General features: G+C 43.8%; 1 protein-coding gene, 1 non-coding gene and 1 pseudogene across 2 annotated transcripts in view; all 3 read right to left on the reverse strand.

The window, feature by feature from the left end:
- The window catches only part of satb2 (SATB homeobox 2), a 302,889-nt gene that overhangs the window by 273,634 nt on the left and 10,905 nt on the right, over nucleotides 1-18,350 (reverse strand). The gene's annotated exons all lie outside the window — the stretch shown is intronic.
- LOC144504204 (U2 spliceosomal RNA) lies at nucleotides 2,950-3,105 on the reverse strand (annotated as a pseudogene).
- On the reverse strand, nucleotides 4,241-4,436 carry LOC144504163 (U2 spliceosomal RNA). Its single transcript, XR_013499584.1, has one exon. It is a non-coding gene; the product is annotated as a U2 spliceosomal RNA (small nuclear RNA).

The raw sequence follows: 18,350 nt of genomic DNA on the forward strand, positions 1-18,350 counted from the left end.
TCCCCGGGGTCTTCGAGAACTATCCGAGGCTGCCGGGATGGCTCATGGGGGGACAAGTGCTATCTGCTGAAGTCATGGCTGATGACGCCAGTGCAGAGGCCTGAGACGGAGGCAGAGGCCCGCTATAATGAGGCCCACACTGCCACCCGATATGTCATTGAGCGGTGAATTGAACTGCTCAAGATGTGGTTTTGGTGCCTGGACCGCTCTAGCGGTGCCCTCCAGTAAAGCCCCCAGAGGGTTTTCCACATTGTAGTGGTCTGCTGTTCACTCTGCATCTGGTGCAGCAGCAGGGCAACATTTTGGAGAAGGAAGAGAACCAGATGGATTCCTCTGGGACCAGAGGTGTATGGAGGACAAAGCCGAGGAAGATCCAGAGGATGGAAGACCAGCAGCAGCAAGGGTCCAGCATGCCAGGGAGTCCCTCATTGCCGCAAGATTCATCAATTAGCAGACATGGTGTCCAGCAGCTCCAACAGTCACCCACTCCCCACCTCCCTAGGCAGCCTTCAACAACCTCCCCTCCAAAACCCTTGTTCATGCTCTCCAACATAGTGCACGCCCTTCCCCCCACTGAGCGTCTCACTGACATCACACCAGGGTGATGGGCCTGGGTTGGCTGTGTCAGTGAGTGACTTGTCCAGGCAGCAGGTATGACAATGACTCACTGTGAGGCAAGCCCTGGTGCTGCCGAAGTCTGACTCCTGCCTGTCCTCTGACTGCACACAGATGCCCGGGCCCATGACTAAGTGAAGGCCAGGGACACCACCGTGCAGCCCAATGCCCCAGAGTGGGAAGGTAGGGGTCCAAGCCTAGGGTTAGGTGGGTGAATGGTTCATGTGGGAGACAGACACAGACAGAGAAATTGTGGTTTTCGGGGGCAATATTCTTTAATTGTTAGCCTTTATGGTATATATTACCCTTTCTGTATACCCTATCCCTATACCCAGACTATAGGGTCTGCCTTCTCTTGTGCCCTCTTGGTGACCCTACAACTTCTTAATCTTATGTGGCTTGGCACTACATCTAGGTGACCCCCCTTGGATGCACATCAGAGGTGGAGGCAGTCATCTGATATCCGTCTTTGGTCTTTGATACCCTTGGTGGGCGTCCTCTGGAGAGCCAAGACCAGGGGGACACCAGCCGACTTTTAGGTGTCACAGATGTAGCTTTGTTGTGCCACCCTATTTGGCCCTCTGTCCATGAGGTGAACCGGTATCAGGAAGGGAGGATTCAGAAGGGCTGGGGACTGCTGGACTCCTGGATGGGATACCTTGGGATGGCCTCAATGCTTCCTCCTTCCTCAGGGTGCCTGTGGGTCCTTGGAACAGTGCATGGGATGGAGGGGCAGCTGGATTGAGCTGCAGAAGCCTCTGCATCACCTGGTGTTGTCAGTCCTGGAGGCCCAATATTGTCTGTACCATGCTGTGTGAGCCCTCAGTGATAGTCTTCGAAGCCTGGGCCAAGCTCTGGAGCCCCTGTGCAATTGCCCGCTGTATCTTCAGCATGCTCCCAAGGCCCTCCGTCATGGTCTTCAGTGACTCGGCCAAGCCTTGGATCTTCCCATGGCTACCATTTCCCAGTAAGAGTTTTAATAACACCAGGTTATAGTCCAACAGGTTTTAAAAAAACCTCTTACTGTGTTTACCCCAGTCCAACGCCGGCACCTCCACATCATGACTACCATTTCCTACCCCAGGCTTTCCACTGTGGTCACCACCCTTGCGGTGTTGGCTTGGGTGCCAAGCAATGCTGGCATTATCTTCTGCACCTGAAGGCTGTGAGACTGCACAGCCACCTTGCAGTTGCTGGAATGTCTCCCTCCTGCAGTCCCCAACTCTGCTTCTGTGAGAACTATATTTAGCGGCTCGACATCTAGCTGTTTCTTTGGATCTGGCAGACCTCTGCCTGCATGATCCCTTGGACGTTCCCACCTCCACCTGATGTGCATCAATGGCTGTGTGGTGCTCACCAAAAAGTGCCCCAGGAACCTAACTGCTAATACCACCCATCAAGGTATGTGTCTCTGCACTGGTGGACGGTGCAGGTGATTGATGCCTGTAATGCATGTAATGTAAGACTTATCTAGATAGCCACATGAACGGAGTGGGAATAAAGGGATACAAAAGAATGGTCTAGTTTGGACCAGGGAGCGGCACGGGCTTGGAGGGCCGAAGGGCCTGTTCCTGTGCTGTATTGTTCTTTGTTCTTTGTTAATGCCTGGTCGGTGCTTTCCTCAGAGCTTTCCTCCGAAGTGCTAGCGGGGTCATATGGGGCGCCGACTCCTGAGGGGCTGGCCTCATCAGGTGTTGCTCCTGCAAAACAATGGTTCAGTGCAAGGGAGGGACAAGTATCTGGTCAGATTGCAACTTAATTGAGAACGGTCATATGAATGAAGGTTTTATGAGTCTTCTCTTCTGTGGCATATGCTGACATTACGGTCACTTACAGCTTGTTCGGGTGTCTCCCCTGAGAGTTACATTGCTCGCTCCTCAAAGGGGGTCAGGAGACACAATTCAGGAATACCCCTGCCTGTCTACTCCCTCTCCCTTCTATTATGGGCCATCTTCTTCTGAGGAGACAAAAAGGGATGATTGAGAGACTGATGGCTGGCAGGCCCGGGGAGTGAGGTAGGGGCAGAATTCATGGCATATGTTGGCACTGTGCCTCGCCAGACACGGATTGTGACAGGGGTGTGCCAAAGGGATTTGGGGACGATGCTGGGGGATTGGGTGATGGACGGCCACAAGGTTTCAGGGAGTGGCTTGCTATGGACATTCAGATGGGACTGACTTTTTTTAATTCCAATTCAATCAAATCAAGTCCAATTCAGAGTCTCAACAAGTTGAGACATTTCCGATCCAAGCTGACAAGACAGGGCCTTCACTCCTGTCTTGGGCCTGATCTACATGAGCCAAGCTGATTGGAGTGGGTGCAGACTCATCTCCTCCAAGGTTTGATCTCATTTGCATCTTAGCCAAAAGGCCGAGATGCCGCTTTTAAAAATTGTTTCAAATGAAGCTTCAATGTAACCTAATGACCTCAACCAAGCACAGCATCCAATCCATACTACACTTGATCTTAGCCAAAAGGCCAAGAAGCGATCTTAGACTGATTTTTTAAAAATACTTTTCCAATTCAATCAAATCAAGTCCAATTCAGAGTCTCAACAAGTTGAGACATTTCCGATCCAGGCTGACAAGACGGGGTATGCAACCCTTTACCCTGCCTTGGGCCTGATCTACATGAGCCAAGCTGATTGGAGTAGGCGGACGCCTCCGCCCCCCAAGGCTTGATCTCATTTGCATCTTAGCCAAAAGGCCGAGATGCCGCTTTAAAAAATTGCTTCATGTGAAAATGAAGCTTAAATGTAACCCAATGACCTCAACCAAGTGCAGCATCCGCAGACTTCTCGGCCTTTTGGCTAAAATCAAGTGTAGTATGGATTGGATGCTGCACTTGGTTGAGGTCATTAGGTTACATTGAAGCTTCATATGTTTCATATGAAGCAATTTTTAAAAGCGGCATCTCGGCCTTTTGGCTAAGATGCAAATGAGATCAAGCCGTGGAGGAGGTGTTGCTTTGCTCCTCCAATCAGCTTGGCTCATGTAGATCAGGCCCAGGACAGGGCAATTTGGTCGCTTGCCCTGTCTTGTCAGCCTGGATCGGAAATGTCTCAACTTGTTGAGACTCTGAATTGGATTTGATTTGATTGAATTGGAAAAGTACAAAAAGAAATCCGCAGACTACACTTGATCTTAGACTGATTTTTAAAAAAATACTTTTCCAATCCAATCAAATCAAGTCCAATTCAAAGTCTCAACAAGTTGAGACATTTCCGATCCAGGCTGGCAAGACAGGGTCTGCAACCCTCTACCCTGTCTTGGGCCTGATCTACATGAGCCAAGCTGATTGGAGTAGGCGGAGGTTTCCTCCTCCAAGGCTTGATCTCATTTGCATCTTAGCCAAAAGGCCGAGATGCCGCTTTTAAAAATTGCTTCATATGAAAATGAAGCTTAAATGCAACCCAATGACCTCAACCAAGTGCAGCATCCGCATAACTACACTTGATCTTAGCCAAAAGGCCGAGAAGCGGACTGATTTTTTAAAAATACTTTTCCAATTCAATCAAATCAAATCCAATTCAGAGTCTCAACAAGTTGAGACATTTCAGATCCAGGCTGACAAGACAAGGCGAGCGACCAAAATCACCCTGTCCTGGGCCTGATCTATATGAGCCAAGCTGATTGGAGAAGGGGGAGGTTCCTCCTCCAAGACTTGGACTCATTTGCATCTTAGCCAAAAGGCCGAGATGCCGCATTAAAAAATTGCTTCATATGAAACACATGAAGCCTCAATGCAACCCAATGACCTCAACCAAGTGCAGCATCCTATCCATACTACACTTGATCTTAGCCAAAAGGCCGAGAAGCGGACTGATGCCAGAACGAGACAGGTGGACACTCGCCCTTGTAGCCCGAATGAGGTTGTTCATTTTCTTCTGGAATTGGGCAACAGTCCTCAGGGTCAGGCTGCGGGCACTGACTGCGGCAGCCACCACATCTCAGGCTGCACTCGACTCTCCGCTCCTGGGCCATCTGCCCTCTCAGGAATACAAGATGGCTCATCTCTCCTCCATGGCATCCAGAAGCCATCCTCGGTCTCCCTCTGTGAAACAGTAGGCTGGCCTATGCGTCACCATCCTCCTGGTGTGACTAGCTGTGAGTACAGAGTGTGTGTTTAAATGCAGCTCCCCTTTGTTAACAGTGCAAAACTGCAGCCAGTTTGGGGAGTCACATGCCCGGGGATTCCATAACAACATATTTCACATGGGAGTTCATTGTGTTTTGATGTAGAGGTTGACTCCCTTTTGGGAAGTAACTCTGATTCCCCCAAAGAGGAATACCTCACCTTGAAATCTGATAAAAGTGTATGGGAAGGTGTGAACTGTTCTTCAGTCACGTTTAGTGGTTAATTAACAAAAATATCTGACACTCACTTTAAAATGAATGCTTAACAATTTATTTATTTAACTAACAGGGAACTTTAACTAAACAAGTAACATACCGAATAAAATAAGATTTTACTAGAAAGCTGGTCAAATAAATACAATACTCATTCATTAACCAAAAAATATATAATAATAGAATTCAATCACTCTCAGGTTTGTGGCTTTTGGAAACATTTGGAGTTCTTCTGTTGAATCCTCTGCCTGAAAGTTCTTTCTGATTTGCAACCTTTCGCTAGTTATATGGTGAGTTCTCTTAAGAGATATCTAGAGCTGGCAGAGTTGAGAGCTGCTCTCTCCCTCTCGAGGCTTGAGAGGTGGCAGTTCTTCTGTTGCTCTCTTTTATACCTGTGATGACCTATCAATTTTCCTACAATAGGATTGGTCTGATGTTGTCAACATCATCAAATTCAAATTCCATAGATTCCTGGTCGCCGAGTGCCTGCTTTAAACTGATTGGGTAAAGTTCAAAAAGACAGGTTGTCTTGTCAAGATGACTGCTTGATGTTTTGACACAAATGTTTCAGTTTGGACTCTGGATGTACTTTGCATTTTAAACCTCCAAGCACTGAAACAAAACAGCAGTTTTTAAAGGGACCACGCAATGTTCTTTTCCTCTAGCATTGTTACAATTTTTTACATCTTTACCAACATCAAATTCCAACTTCACAAACTTAACTTCGCAATAATTGATTACACTAAGTGTAGGGCGATTGCGGTCTAGACAGCACCGTTCGCTCCTGTTTTCTCGCTGTTATGGGGTGACTATACCGCCCAAGTACTCAGATAATCTTCTGCACAAAATCCAAACGAGCACCTTTAATACATGGTTTTGACTGCTTGGGTTGACTCATAAACTGTGACCCTTGCAGTTTGCATAAAGTGTAGGCTGACGCACATTGTGCAACTTCTGATAACATTATTTTTCTTAAAATTTCAAAGATGTGTACAAGTGTTCAATGCATTCCCATCAGGAAGCCAACTGCTGACAAACCACAGTGAAAACTGAAACATGCTTTGATTAAACTATTCCTGCAACTCATGCATGGAATAAGCATGCATTGTTAGAAAAATGGATGTGACTTCACCATTTCTGGATTATCACTGGTCATAATTACTTTACAGATTCCTCACTAATGCACATATAGCAGTCCTAGCTATCATGAAGCCAGAGCTCCAGAGTGGTATATATTTATTTTCTAACCACACTGGCTAAAGTTCCAGATCCACATAATTCTAATCAGCAGCTTCAATTTCTGATGAAGCTCAAACAAACATTGGGTGGGTGAAGTAAGTGAATAACTCATTTATGTTGTCAGTCCAAGTGCACATTGACATCATTTGGCCTGGTTGTGCTTTTAAATCCTGTTTCCACCATTCCACCAAAAACACTGCAAGATGTACGTGAGGCTCTATCATGTGTTCATAGAATCATACAATCCCTACAGTGCAGATGGAGCCCATTCAATCTGCACCTACTCTCTCTGACAGTACCTTACTCAGGCCTTCTCCCCCATCCAATCCCCATAACACCACACATTTACCATGGTTAATTCACATAACCTACACATCTTTGGACACGAAGGGCGGGACTTTCCAGCCACACCCATCCCAAAACCAGAAAATCCCGCCCAAGGTCAACGAACCTATGCATCCCCGCCCGCCACGATTCCGATGGCGGGCGGGATGGGAAAATTCCCCAGTAAGGGGCAATTTAGCATGGCAAATCCACAGAACCTACACATCTTTGGACTGTGGAAGGAAACTAGAGCACTTGGAGGAAACCCATGCAGACACAGGGAGATGTGCAAACTCCACAAGACAGTCACCCAAGGTGGAATTGAACCTGGGTCCCTGGCGCTGTGAGGTGCCGTGCTAACTACTGTGCCAATGTGCTGCCTTCCTCAAATAGTGTTATTCCTCAAATAGTTTGAAAAGTATTAGATTAAATGTATTCACATAGGAACATGCAACCAGATTAGAAGCTAGCTCCTTATCTACCAATAAAACTTCTAAATGAGATCCAGATTTTTTTAAATCATGGAGCTATGTTCAAACTCATCTCTCAGCTCTTCAGTGCAGAGTGGAGTGAGCAGGTTGGAGGAGTGTCTTGCAGCTTCTATGCCTGGAAGGTGCAGCAGTTTATAAGTCCATGTCCACGGGGAGATTGGTTCTGACTGTCTGCATCCCTCACCAGTTTTGTTCATATGCCTGCTCCTAGAGAAGAAACATAGGGTGTCCACCACTGGCATCACAATGAATAGAGTGCATGGTGGCCACAAATAATTAGTATAATTTTCTTTTTTGGTTAAATTGGGCTTAAAAGTTTGAATTATTATTAGGTCGGTTGTGCCTCCTCAAGAAAGGGTGCGTAAATGTGTTTTCCAGCTGATGACATTGATGTAAACCAGTACCATTCTTATTGATCAGCCAGAATAGATATCCCCTTAGAATTCATTTTGATGTTGATCATTTTTTCATTTTCTCTTACTCATTTGGGGGCAATTCTCCCATTGCGACCCACAAGTTGTTTGGTGGGTCGGGTTGGGAGACACGTGCGTGTGCCGATTCGCGGGATTTGCGCATGCGTTCCTGACGCATGCGCATCTCCCACTGCCGGAGAGCAGGCGCGGTCGAGATCACACTGGAAACTGGCGGGAAGACCAGGTAAGTGATTTTAATCTATTCTCAATGTTATTTAAATGTCATTATCGGGCTCGGGACTGAATTCTCTGGGCCCAATAGCATCTCCCACCCCGCCAGGAGTATTTCACTCCAGCGGGCTTTAGAATAGCTCCCCACTTTCGAGGAACTAGCAGAAGACCCCGCTGGAGTGAGGGGGCAGCAATCGAGGCCCCCCCATAGGTCGGGCGGCGGGGGGATGATGCCCCTGGGCATGGGCAGTCTGGCAGTGCCAGCCTGTGCCCCCTGGCACTGCCCAAGGGACAAAGTGTCCATACCTGGAGGGAGGCCAGTGATTGGAGCGGGCCGGGGAGGTGGTCTGCCGGGGGGAGGGGAGGGGGTCTGCCTCCTGGGGATGGTCCATGGGGGGGTGGGATGGGGTGGGGAGGGTGACGGGGGGTTTGCCAGGGTGGGGAGAGTGGGAGGGTTCATCACAGCTGGGGGGAGGTGCTGGAAATCGGGCGCGCTAGGATGGGGATGGGGCTCGGGGCTGGCCTGGGAATGCTTGTGAGGGCCATGATCGGGCTGTGGGGGGGGGGGGGGGGTGAGGCTGGTGGGGCAGCACTGTGGGGGTCCTGGGCTGGCCAGCAATTGAGCTGGCCAGCAAACAGGAGGCTGACAGTTCGGGGCCACTGCACATGTGCAGAGGCCTGGAACTTTCAGACTTCAGCGTGAATAGGCCCCGCCCCCGAGCTTTTAATGATATTCATGATTGTGACCTCTGCATTGCACAGAGCGTGGGAGATTCCAGTCTGAACTCCCACTGAAGAAACAATCATGAATTACACCATTTTTCCCGCCAATTCAGCACATTTTTGGTAGAATCGCCCCCTTGGAGTTTCCAATGCTCATAATCTGTGACCAGTTGATTCAAAGGTAAATCCTGTTTGGCGGGTGGGGTTGTATTGTATTTATTCCTCCTTTTCTCAAGCAGTGTGACTAAGATCAGAAAACTGATCCATGAGGAAAATCACAAACCAAAAGCACCTCTTACCTCTTACATACAGACCTCTCCACAATACTGTGACTAAATACAGAAAATTAACCCGTCCAATCAACTCTCCAGTTCTACTCCTTCATGAAACAATCCACTGAAGTGCCACCATGTTGAAGAATCCCCAGAGATTACTTGCTCCTTATTAAGTTTCTCTTTGTTATAATTGTTTGAGAGTGACTGTCAAGATGCATTATTGACTGTGACCCTATTGCCATCATCAGTGTACTGAGAGTTTCTGTGGAAGAGCCAATCCGCAAATAGACAACAATACATAACCACAACAACAGCAGCAGAAAATGCTGCAAAATCTCAGCAGGTCTGACAGCATCTGTGTAGAGAGAATAGAGCCAATATTTCGAGTCTGGATGACCTTTTGTCAGGGCTGTTGTTCTGCTATTCACACATTCTTAATGGACGCTCTTAGCACTTTCCTCAGCCTTTATCATCACCATTTATATTCCCTTTGTCTTTTTGTTTATGCTAGTCCTATCAATTACAGCCATCTCAACATGCACCCCTTCACCCTCATAGTATAAATCTTGTCCGATTTTCCTTCTCTTCAGCTCTGACAAAGGGTCATCCAGACTTAAAACTTTGACTCCATTCTCTCTCCTTGATAGATGCTGTCAGACCTGCTGAGATTTACCAGTACTTTCTGTTTTTGTTCCAGATTCCAGCATCTGCAGTATTTGGCTTTAAAGTTATAAGTAACTTTGGGTAAACTAGAACATAGAACATAGAACAGTACAGCACAGTACAGGCCCTTCGGCCCTCGATGTTGTGCCAAGCTTTGTCCAAAACCAAGATCAAGCTATCCCACTCCCTATCATCCTGGTGTGCTCCATGTGCTTATCCAATAACCGCTTGAAAGTTCCTAAAGTGTCCGACTCCACTATCACAGCAGGCAGTCCATTCCACACCCCAACCACTCTCTGAGTAAAGAACCTACCTCGGACATCCCTCCTATATCTCCCACCATGAAACTTATAGTTATGCCCCCTAAAAACAGCTACATTCACCCGAGGAAATAGTTTCTGAACGTCCACTCTATCTATCCCCCTTATCATCTTCTAAACCTCTATTAAGTGGCCTCTCATCCTCCTCTGCTCTAAAGAGCCCTAGCTCCCTCAACCTTTCCTCATAAGATCTACCCTCCAAACCAGGCAGCATCCTGGTAAATCTCCTCTGCACTCTCTCCAATGCTTCCATATCCTTCTTATAGTGAGGTGACCAGAACTGCACACAATATTCCAAATGTGGTCTCACCAAGGTCCTGTGCAGTTGCAGCACAACCCCACGGCTCTTAAACTCAAACCCCCTGTTAATAAACGCTAACACACTATAGGCCTTCTTCACAGCTCTATCCACTTGAGTGGCAACCTACAGAGATCTGTGGATATGAACCCCACGATCTCTCTGTTCCTCCACATTCCTCAGAACCCTGCCGTTGACCCTGTAATCCACATTCAAATTTGTCCTCCCAAAATGAATCACCTCGCACTTATCAGTGTTAAACTCCATCTGCCATTTTTCAGCCCAGCTCTGCATCCTATCAATGTCTCTTTGCAGCCTACAAACCAGGCAGCATCCTGGTAAATCTCCTCTGCACTCTCTCCAATGCTTCCACATCCTTCTTATAGTGAGGTGACCAGAACTGTACACAATATTCCAAATGTGGTCTCACCAAAGTCCTGTACAGTTGCAGCATAACCCCACGGCTCTTAAACTCCAACCCCCTGTTAATAAACGCTAACACACTATAGGCCTTGCTGCAATGTGAGTATAGATTGTATCTTTAAGACCTGATTGGTTGTAGAGATTCGCATTCTAATCAGTATTCTGTAACTTGATTTTGGACTCTGTGCCCTGTTTGAGAGCAGATTTCCACTCCATCTGATGAAGGAACAGCGCTCCGAAAGCTAATGGCATTTGCTACCAAATAAACCTGTTGGACTTTAACCTGGTGTTGTTAAAACTCTTTCTATGAGATAGCCAGTTACTTATGCAATTGGCCAAATTTCCCTCTATCCCACACCTCCTTACTTTCTTCATGAGCCTACCATGGGGAACCTTATCAAACGCCTTACTAAAATCCATGTATACGACATCAACTGCTCTACCTTCATCTACACACTTAGTTACCTCCTCAAAGAATTCAATCAAATTTGTGAGGCAAGACTTACCCTTCACGAATCCGTGTTGACTATCACGGATTAAGCTGCATCTTTCCAAATGGTCATAAATCCTATCCCTCAGGACCTTTTCCATTAACGTACCGACCACCGAAGTCTAATTACCAGGGTCATTCCTATTTCCTTTCTTGAACAGAGGAACAACATTCGCCACTCTCCAGTCCTCTGGCACTATCCCCGTGGACAATGAGGACCCAAAGATCAAAGCCAAAGGCTCTGCAATCTCATCTCTTGCCTCCAAAAGAATCCTAGGATATATCCCATCTGGCTCAGGTGATTTATCGACCCTCAGGTTTTTCAAAATTGCTAATACACCTTCCCTCAGAACATCTACCTCCTCCAGCCTATCAGCCTGTATCCCATTCTCATCCTCAAAAACATGGCCCCTCTCCTTGGTGAACACTGAAGAAAAGTATTCATTCATCACCTCTCCTATCTCTTCTGACTCCATGCACAAGTTCCCACTACTATCCTTGACCAGACCTAACCTCACCCGGTCATTCTTTTATTTCTCACATAAGAGTAAAAAGCCTTGGCGTTTTCCTTGATCCAACCCGCCAAGGACTTCTCATGCCCCCTCCTAGCTCTCCTAAGCCCTTTTTTTAGCTCATTCCTTGCTACCTTGTAACCCTCAAGCGACCCAACTGAACCTTGTTTTCTCATCCTTACATATGCTTCCTTTTTCCTCTTGACAAGACATTCAACCTCTTTTGTTAACTATGGTTCCCTCACTCGGCCATTTCCTCCCCGCCTGACAGGGACATATGAATCAAGGACACGTAGTATTTGTTCCTTGAACAAGCCCCACTTTTCATTTGTGCCTTTCCCTGACAGTTTCTATTCCCATCTTATGCTCCCTAATTCTTGCCTAATCGCATCATAATTACCCCTCCCCCAATTATAATAAACCTTGCCCTGCCGTAAGGTCCTATCCCTCTCCATTGCAATAATGAAAGACACCGAATTATGGTCACTATCTCCAAAGTGCTCTCCCACAACCAAATCTAACACTTGGCCCAGTTCATTACCCCAGTACCAAATCCAATGTGGCCCCACCTCTTGTCAGCCTATCCACATATTGTGTCAGGAAACCCTCCTGCACACACTGTACAAAAACTGCCCCATCCAAACTATTCGACCTATAAAGGTTCCAATTGATGTTTGGAAAGTTAAAATCACCCATGACAACTACCCTGTGACCTCCACACCCATCCATAATCTGCTTTGCAATTTCTTCCTCCACATCTCTATTACTATTTGGGGGCCTATAGAAAACCCCCAACAACGTGACCACTCCTTTCCTATTTCTAACTTCAGCCCATATTATCTCAGTAGGCAGATCCCCCTCGAACTGCCTTTCTGCAGCCGTTAAACTATCCTTGATCAACAATGCTACTCCTCCACCTCTTTTACCACCTTCGCTACTCTTACTGAAACATCTATACCCCGGAACTTCCAACAACCATTCCTGTCCCTGTTCTAACCATGTCTCCGTAATGGCCACAACATCATAGTCCCAAGTACCAATCCACGCTCCAAGTTCACCTACCTTATTCCAGATGCTCCTTGCATTGAAGTAGACACACTTCATAGAATCATAGAAATCATAGAAACCCTACAGTGCAGAAGGAGGCCATTCGGCCCATCGAGTCTGCACCGACCACAATCCCACCCAGGCCCTACCCCCACATATTTACCCACTAATCCCTCTAACCTACGCATCTCAGGACTCTAAGGGGCAATTTTTAACCTGGCCAATCAACCTAACCCGCACATCTTTGGACTGTGGGAGGAAACCGGAGCACCCGGAGGAAACCCACGCAGACACGAGGAGAATGTGCAAACTCCACACAGACAGTGACCCAAGCCGGGAATCGAACCCGGGACCCTGGAGCTGTGAAGCAGCAGTGCTAACCACTGTGCTACCGTGCCGCCCTACTTCAACCCATCTTCCTGTCTGCTGGTACACTCCTGCGACCTTGATACCCTCCTCAGTACCTCAAAACTGGCTTCTGGACTACAGCTCGTTTTCCCATCCCCCTGACAAATTAGTTTAAACCGCCCCCCCGAAGAGCCGTAGCAAATTTCCCTCCCAGGATATTGGTGCCCCTCTGGTTCAGGTGCAAACTGTCCTGTTTGTACAGGTCCCACCTCCCCCAGAATGTGCTCCAATTATCCATGAAACTGAAACCCTCCCTCCTACACCATCCCTGCAGCCACATGTTTATCTGCACTCTCTCCCTGTTCCTCAACTCGCTAGCACGTGGCACTGGCAACAAACCAGAGATGACAACATGGTTTGTCTTGGCTCTCAGCTTCCACCCTAGCTCCCTAAATTCCTGTTTCAAATCCCCGTCCCTTCTCTTACCTATGTCGTTGGTACCGATGTGCACCACGACTTGTGACTGTTCCCCCTCCCCCTTTAGAATCCTGAAAACACGGTCCGAGACGTCACGGACCCTGGCAGCCAGGAGGCAACATACCATCCGTGAGTCTCTTTCGCTGCCACAGAACTTCCTATCTGTCCCTCTAACTATCGAGTCCCCAATGACTATTGCTCTTCTGTCCTCCTCTCTTCTCTTCTGAGCCACGGGGACGGACTCAGTGCTGGAGATCCGGTCACCGTGGCTTACCACTGGAGGTCCCCCCCCCCCCAACAGTATCCAAAGCGGTATATTTCTTGCCGAGCGGAATGACCACAGGGGATCACTGCACTGACTGCTTCCTCTCAACCCCTCTCACCATCACCCATCTATCTTCATTCTTCAGAGTAACTACATCCCTGAAGCTTCTATCTATGACCACCTCTACCTCCCGAATGATCCGAAGTTCATCCAGCTCCAGCTCCAGATCCCTAACACGGTCTTCAAGGAGTTGGAATTGGATGCACTTCCTGCAGGTGTGCTCAGCTGGGACACTACTGGTGTCCCTCACCTCAAACATCCCACAGGAGGAACATTGCACTGCCTGCACTGACATCCCTGCTAACTTCCCTTAATAAGAAATGAAAGAGAGAAAAAAAAAAGCATACCTGCTCTCACTCCGAGTCCTTTTTTTTTAGGTTAGAGGAGGGGGGAGGGTGGGAGACTCTAAAATTGAGATTAAACCCAAACAAACTGAGATTAAACTCAAACAACTGAGATTAAACCCAAACAACTGATATTAAATCCAAACAAACTGAGATTAAATCCAAACAACTGAGATTAAACCCAAATAACTGAGATTAACCCCAAACAACTGAGATTAAATCCAAACAATTGATATTAAATCCAAACAACTGATATTAGATCTAAACAACTGATATTAAATCGAAACAACTGAGATTAAACCCAAACAACTGAGATTAATTCCAAATAACTGATATTAAACCCAAACAACTGAGAATAAACCCAAACAAACTGAGATTAAACCCAAACAACTGAGATTAAATCCAAACAACTGAGATTAAATCCAAACAACTGAGATTAAATCCAAACAACTGATATTAAACCCAAACAACTGAGATTAAACCCAAATAACTGAGATTAAACCCAAACAACTGAGATTAAATCCAAACAACTGAGATTAAATCCAAACAACTGAGATTAAACCCAAACAACTGAGATTAAATCCAAACAACTGAGATTAAATCCAAACAACTGAGATTAAACCCAAACAACTGAGATTAAATCCAAACAACTGAGATTAAACCCAAATAACCGAGATTAAACCCAAACAACCGAGATTAAATCCAAACAACTGAGATTAAATCCAAACAACTGAGATTAAACCCAAACAACTGAGATTAAATCCAAACAACTGAGATTAAACCCAAATAACCGAGATTAAACCCAAACAACCGAGATTAAATCCAAACAACCGAGATTAAATCCAAACAACTGAGATTAAATCCAAGTAACTGAGATTAAACCCAAACAACTGATATTAAATCCAAACAAACCGAGATTAAACCCAAACAACTGATATATAATCCAAGTAACTGAGATTAAATCCAAACAACTGAGATTAAACCCAAATAACCGAGATTAAACCCAAACAACTGAGATTAAATCCAAACAACTGAGGTTAAATCCAAACAACTGAGATTAAACCCAAACACCCGAGATTAAATCCAAACAAACCGAGATTAAACTCAAACAACTGATATATAATCCAAGTAACTGATTTTAAATCCAAACAACTGAGATTAAATCCAAACAACTGAGATTAAGTCCAAGTAACTGAGATTAAACCCAAACAACTGATATTAAATCCAAACAAACCGAGATTAAACTCAAACAACTGAGATTAAACCCAAACAACTGAGATTAAACCCAAACAACTGAGATTAAACCCAAACAACTGAGATTAAATCCAAGTAACTGAGATTAAACCCAAACGACTGAGATTAAATCCAAACAACTGAGATTAAACCCAAACAACTGAGATTAAATCCAAGTAACTGAGATTAAACCCAAACGACTGAGATTAAATCCAAACAACTGAGATTAAACCCAAACAACTGAGATTAAATCCAAGTAACTGAGATTAAACCCAAACAACTGAGATTAAACCCAAACAACTGAGATTAAATCCAAGTAACTGAGATTAAACCCAAACGACTGAGATTAAATCCAAACAACTGAGATTAAACCCAAACAACTGAGATTAAATCCAAGTAACTGAGATTAAACCCAAACAACTGAGATTAAACCCAAACAACTGAGATTAAACCCAAACAACTGAGATTAAACCCAAACAACTGAGATTAAACCCAAACAACTGAGATTAAATACAAACAACTGAGATTAAATCCAAACAACTGAGATTAAACCCAAATAACTGAGATTAAATCCAAACAACTGAGATTAAATCCAAACAACTGAGATTAAACCCAAACAACTGAGATTAAATCCAAACAACTGAGATTAAACCCAAACGACTGAGATTAAACCCAAACAACTGAGATTAAACCCAAACAACTGAGATTAAACCCAAACAACTGAGATTAAATCCAAACAACTGAGATTAAACCCAAAGAACTGAGATTAAATCCAAACAACTGAGATTAAATCCAAACAACTGAGATTAAATCCAAACAACTGAGATTAAATCCAAACAACTGAGATTAAATCCAAACAACTGAGATTAAACCCAAACAACTGAGATTAAACCCAAACAACTGAGATTAAACCCAAACAACTGAGATTAAACCCAAACAACTGAGATTAAATCCAAACAACTGAGATTAAATCCAAACAACTGAGATTAAATCCAAACAACTGAGATTAAACCCAAACGACTGAGATTAAATCCAAACAACTGAGATTAAACCCAAACAACTGAGATTAAACCCAAACAACTGAGATTAAACCCAAACAACTGAGATTAAACCCAAACAACTGAGATTAAATCCAAACAACTGAGATTAAACCCAAACGACTGAGATTAAATCCAAACAACTGATATTAAACCCAAACAACTGAGATTAAATCCAAACAACTGAGATTAAACCCAAACAACTGAGATTAAACCCAAACAACTGATATTAAACCCAAACAACTGAGATTAAACCCAAACAACTGAGATTAAATCCAAACAACTGAGATTAAATCCAAACAACTGAGATTAAATCCAAACAACTGAGATTAAATCCAAACAACTGAGATTAAACCCAAACAACTGAGATTAAACCCAAACAACTGAGATTAAATCCAAACAACTGAGATTAAATCCAAACAACTGAGATTAAATCCAAACAACTGAGATTAAACCCAAACAACTGAGATTAAGTCCAAACAACTGAGATTAAACCCAAATAACCGAGATTAAACCCAAACAACTGAGATTAAACCCAAACAACTGAGATTAAACCCAAACAACTGAGATTAAACCCAAACAACTGAGATTAAGTCCAAATTACTGATATTAAATCCAAACAACTGAGATTAAATCCAAACAACTGATATTAAATCCAAATTACTGATATTAAATCCAAACAACTGAGATTAAACCCAAATAACTGAGATTAAACCCAAACAACTGAGATTAAACCCAAACAACTGAGATTAAACCCAAATAACTGAGATTAAGTCCAAATTACTGATATTAAATCCAAACAACTGAGATTAAATCCAAACAACTGAGATTAAACCCAAACAACTGAGATTAAACCCAAACAACTGAGATTAAACCCAAACAACTGAGATTAAATCCAAGTAACTGAGATTAAGTCCAAATTACTGATATTAAATCCAAACAACTGAGATTAAATCCAAGTAACTGAGATTAAGTCCAAATTACTGATATTAAATCCAAACAACTGAGATTAAACCCAAACAACTGAGATTAAACCCAAATTACTGATATTAAATCGAAACAACTGAGATTAAATCCAAGGAACTGAGATTAAACCCAAACAACTGATATTAAATCCAAACAACTGAGATTAAACCCAAATAACTGAGATTAAACCCAAACAACTGAGATTAAACCCAAACAACTGAGATTAAACCCAAACAACTGAGATTAAACCCAAACAACTGAGATTAAACCCAAATAACTGAGATTAAGTCCAAATTACTGATATTAAATCCAAACAACTGAGATTAAATCCAAACAACTGAGATTAAACCCAAACAACTGAGATTAAACCCAAACAACTGAGATTAAACCCAAACAACTGACATTAAATCCAAGTAACTGAGATTAAGTCCAAATTACTGATATTAAATCCAAACAACTGAGATTAAATCCAAGTAACTGAGATTAAGTCCAAATTACTGATATTAAATCCAAACAACTGAGATTAAACCCAAACAACTGAGATTAAACCCAAAGTACTGATATTAAATCCAAACAACTGAGATTAAATCCAAGTAACTGAGATTAAACCCAAACAACTGATATTAAATCCAAACAACTGAGATTAAACCCAAATAACTGAGATTAAACCCAAACAACTGAGATTAAACCCAAACAACTGAGATTAAACCCAAACAACTGAGATTAAACCCAAACAACTGAGATTAAACCCAAACAACTGAGATTAAACCCAAATAACTGAGATTAAGTCCAAATTACTGATATTAAATCCAAACAACTGAGATTAAATCCAAGTAACTGAGATTAAGTCCAAATTACTGATATTAAATGCAAACAACTGAGATTAAACCCAAACAACTGAGATTAAATCCAAGTAACTGAGATTAAACCCAAACAACTGAGATTAAACCCAAATAACTGAGATTAAACCCAAACAACTGAGATTAAACCCAAATAACTGAGATTAAGTCCAAATTACTGATATTAAATCCAAACAACTGAGATTAAACCCAAACAACTGAGATTAAACCCAGATAACTGAGATTAAGTCCAAATTACTGATATTAAATCCAAACAACTGAGATTAAACCCAAACAACTGAGATTAAATCCAAGTAACTGAGATTAAACCCAAACAACTGAGATTAAACCCAAATAACTGAGATTAA

This window comes from Mustelus asterias, chromosome 14 (assembly GCF_964213995.1).
Source record: "Mustelus asterias chromosome 14, sMusAst1.hap1.1, whole genome shotgun sequence".
In the NCBI taxonomy this organism is placed as follows: Eukaryota; Metazoa; Chordata; class Chondrichthyes; order Carcharhiniformes; family Triakidae; genus Mustelus; species Mustelus asterias.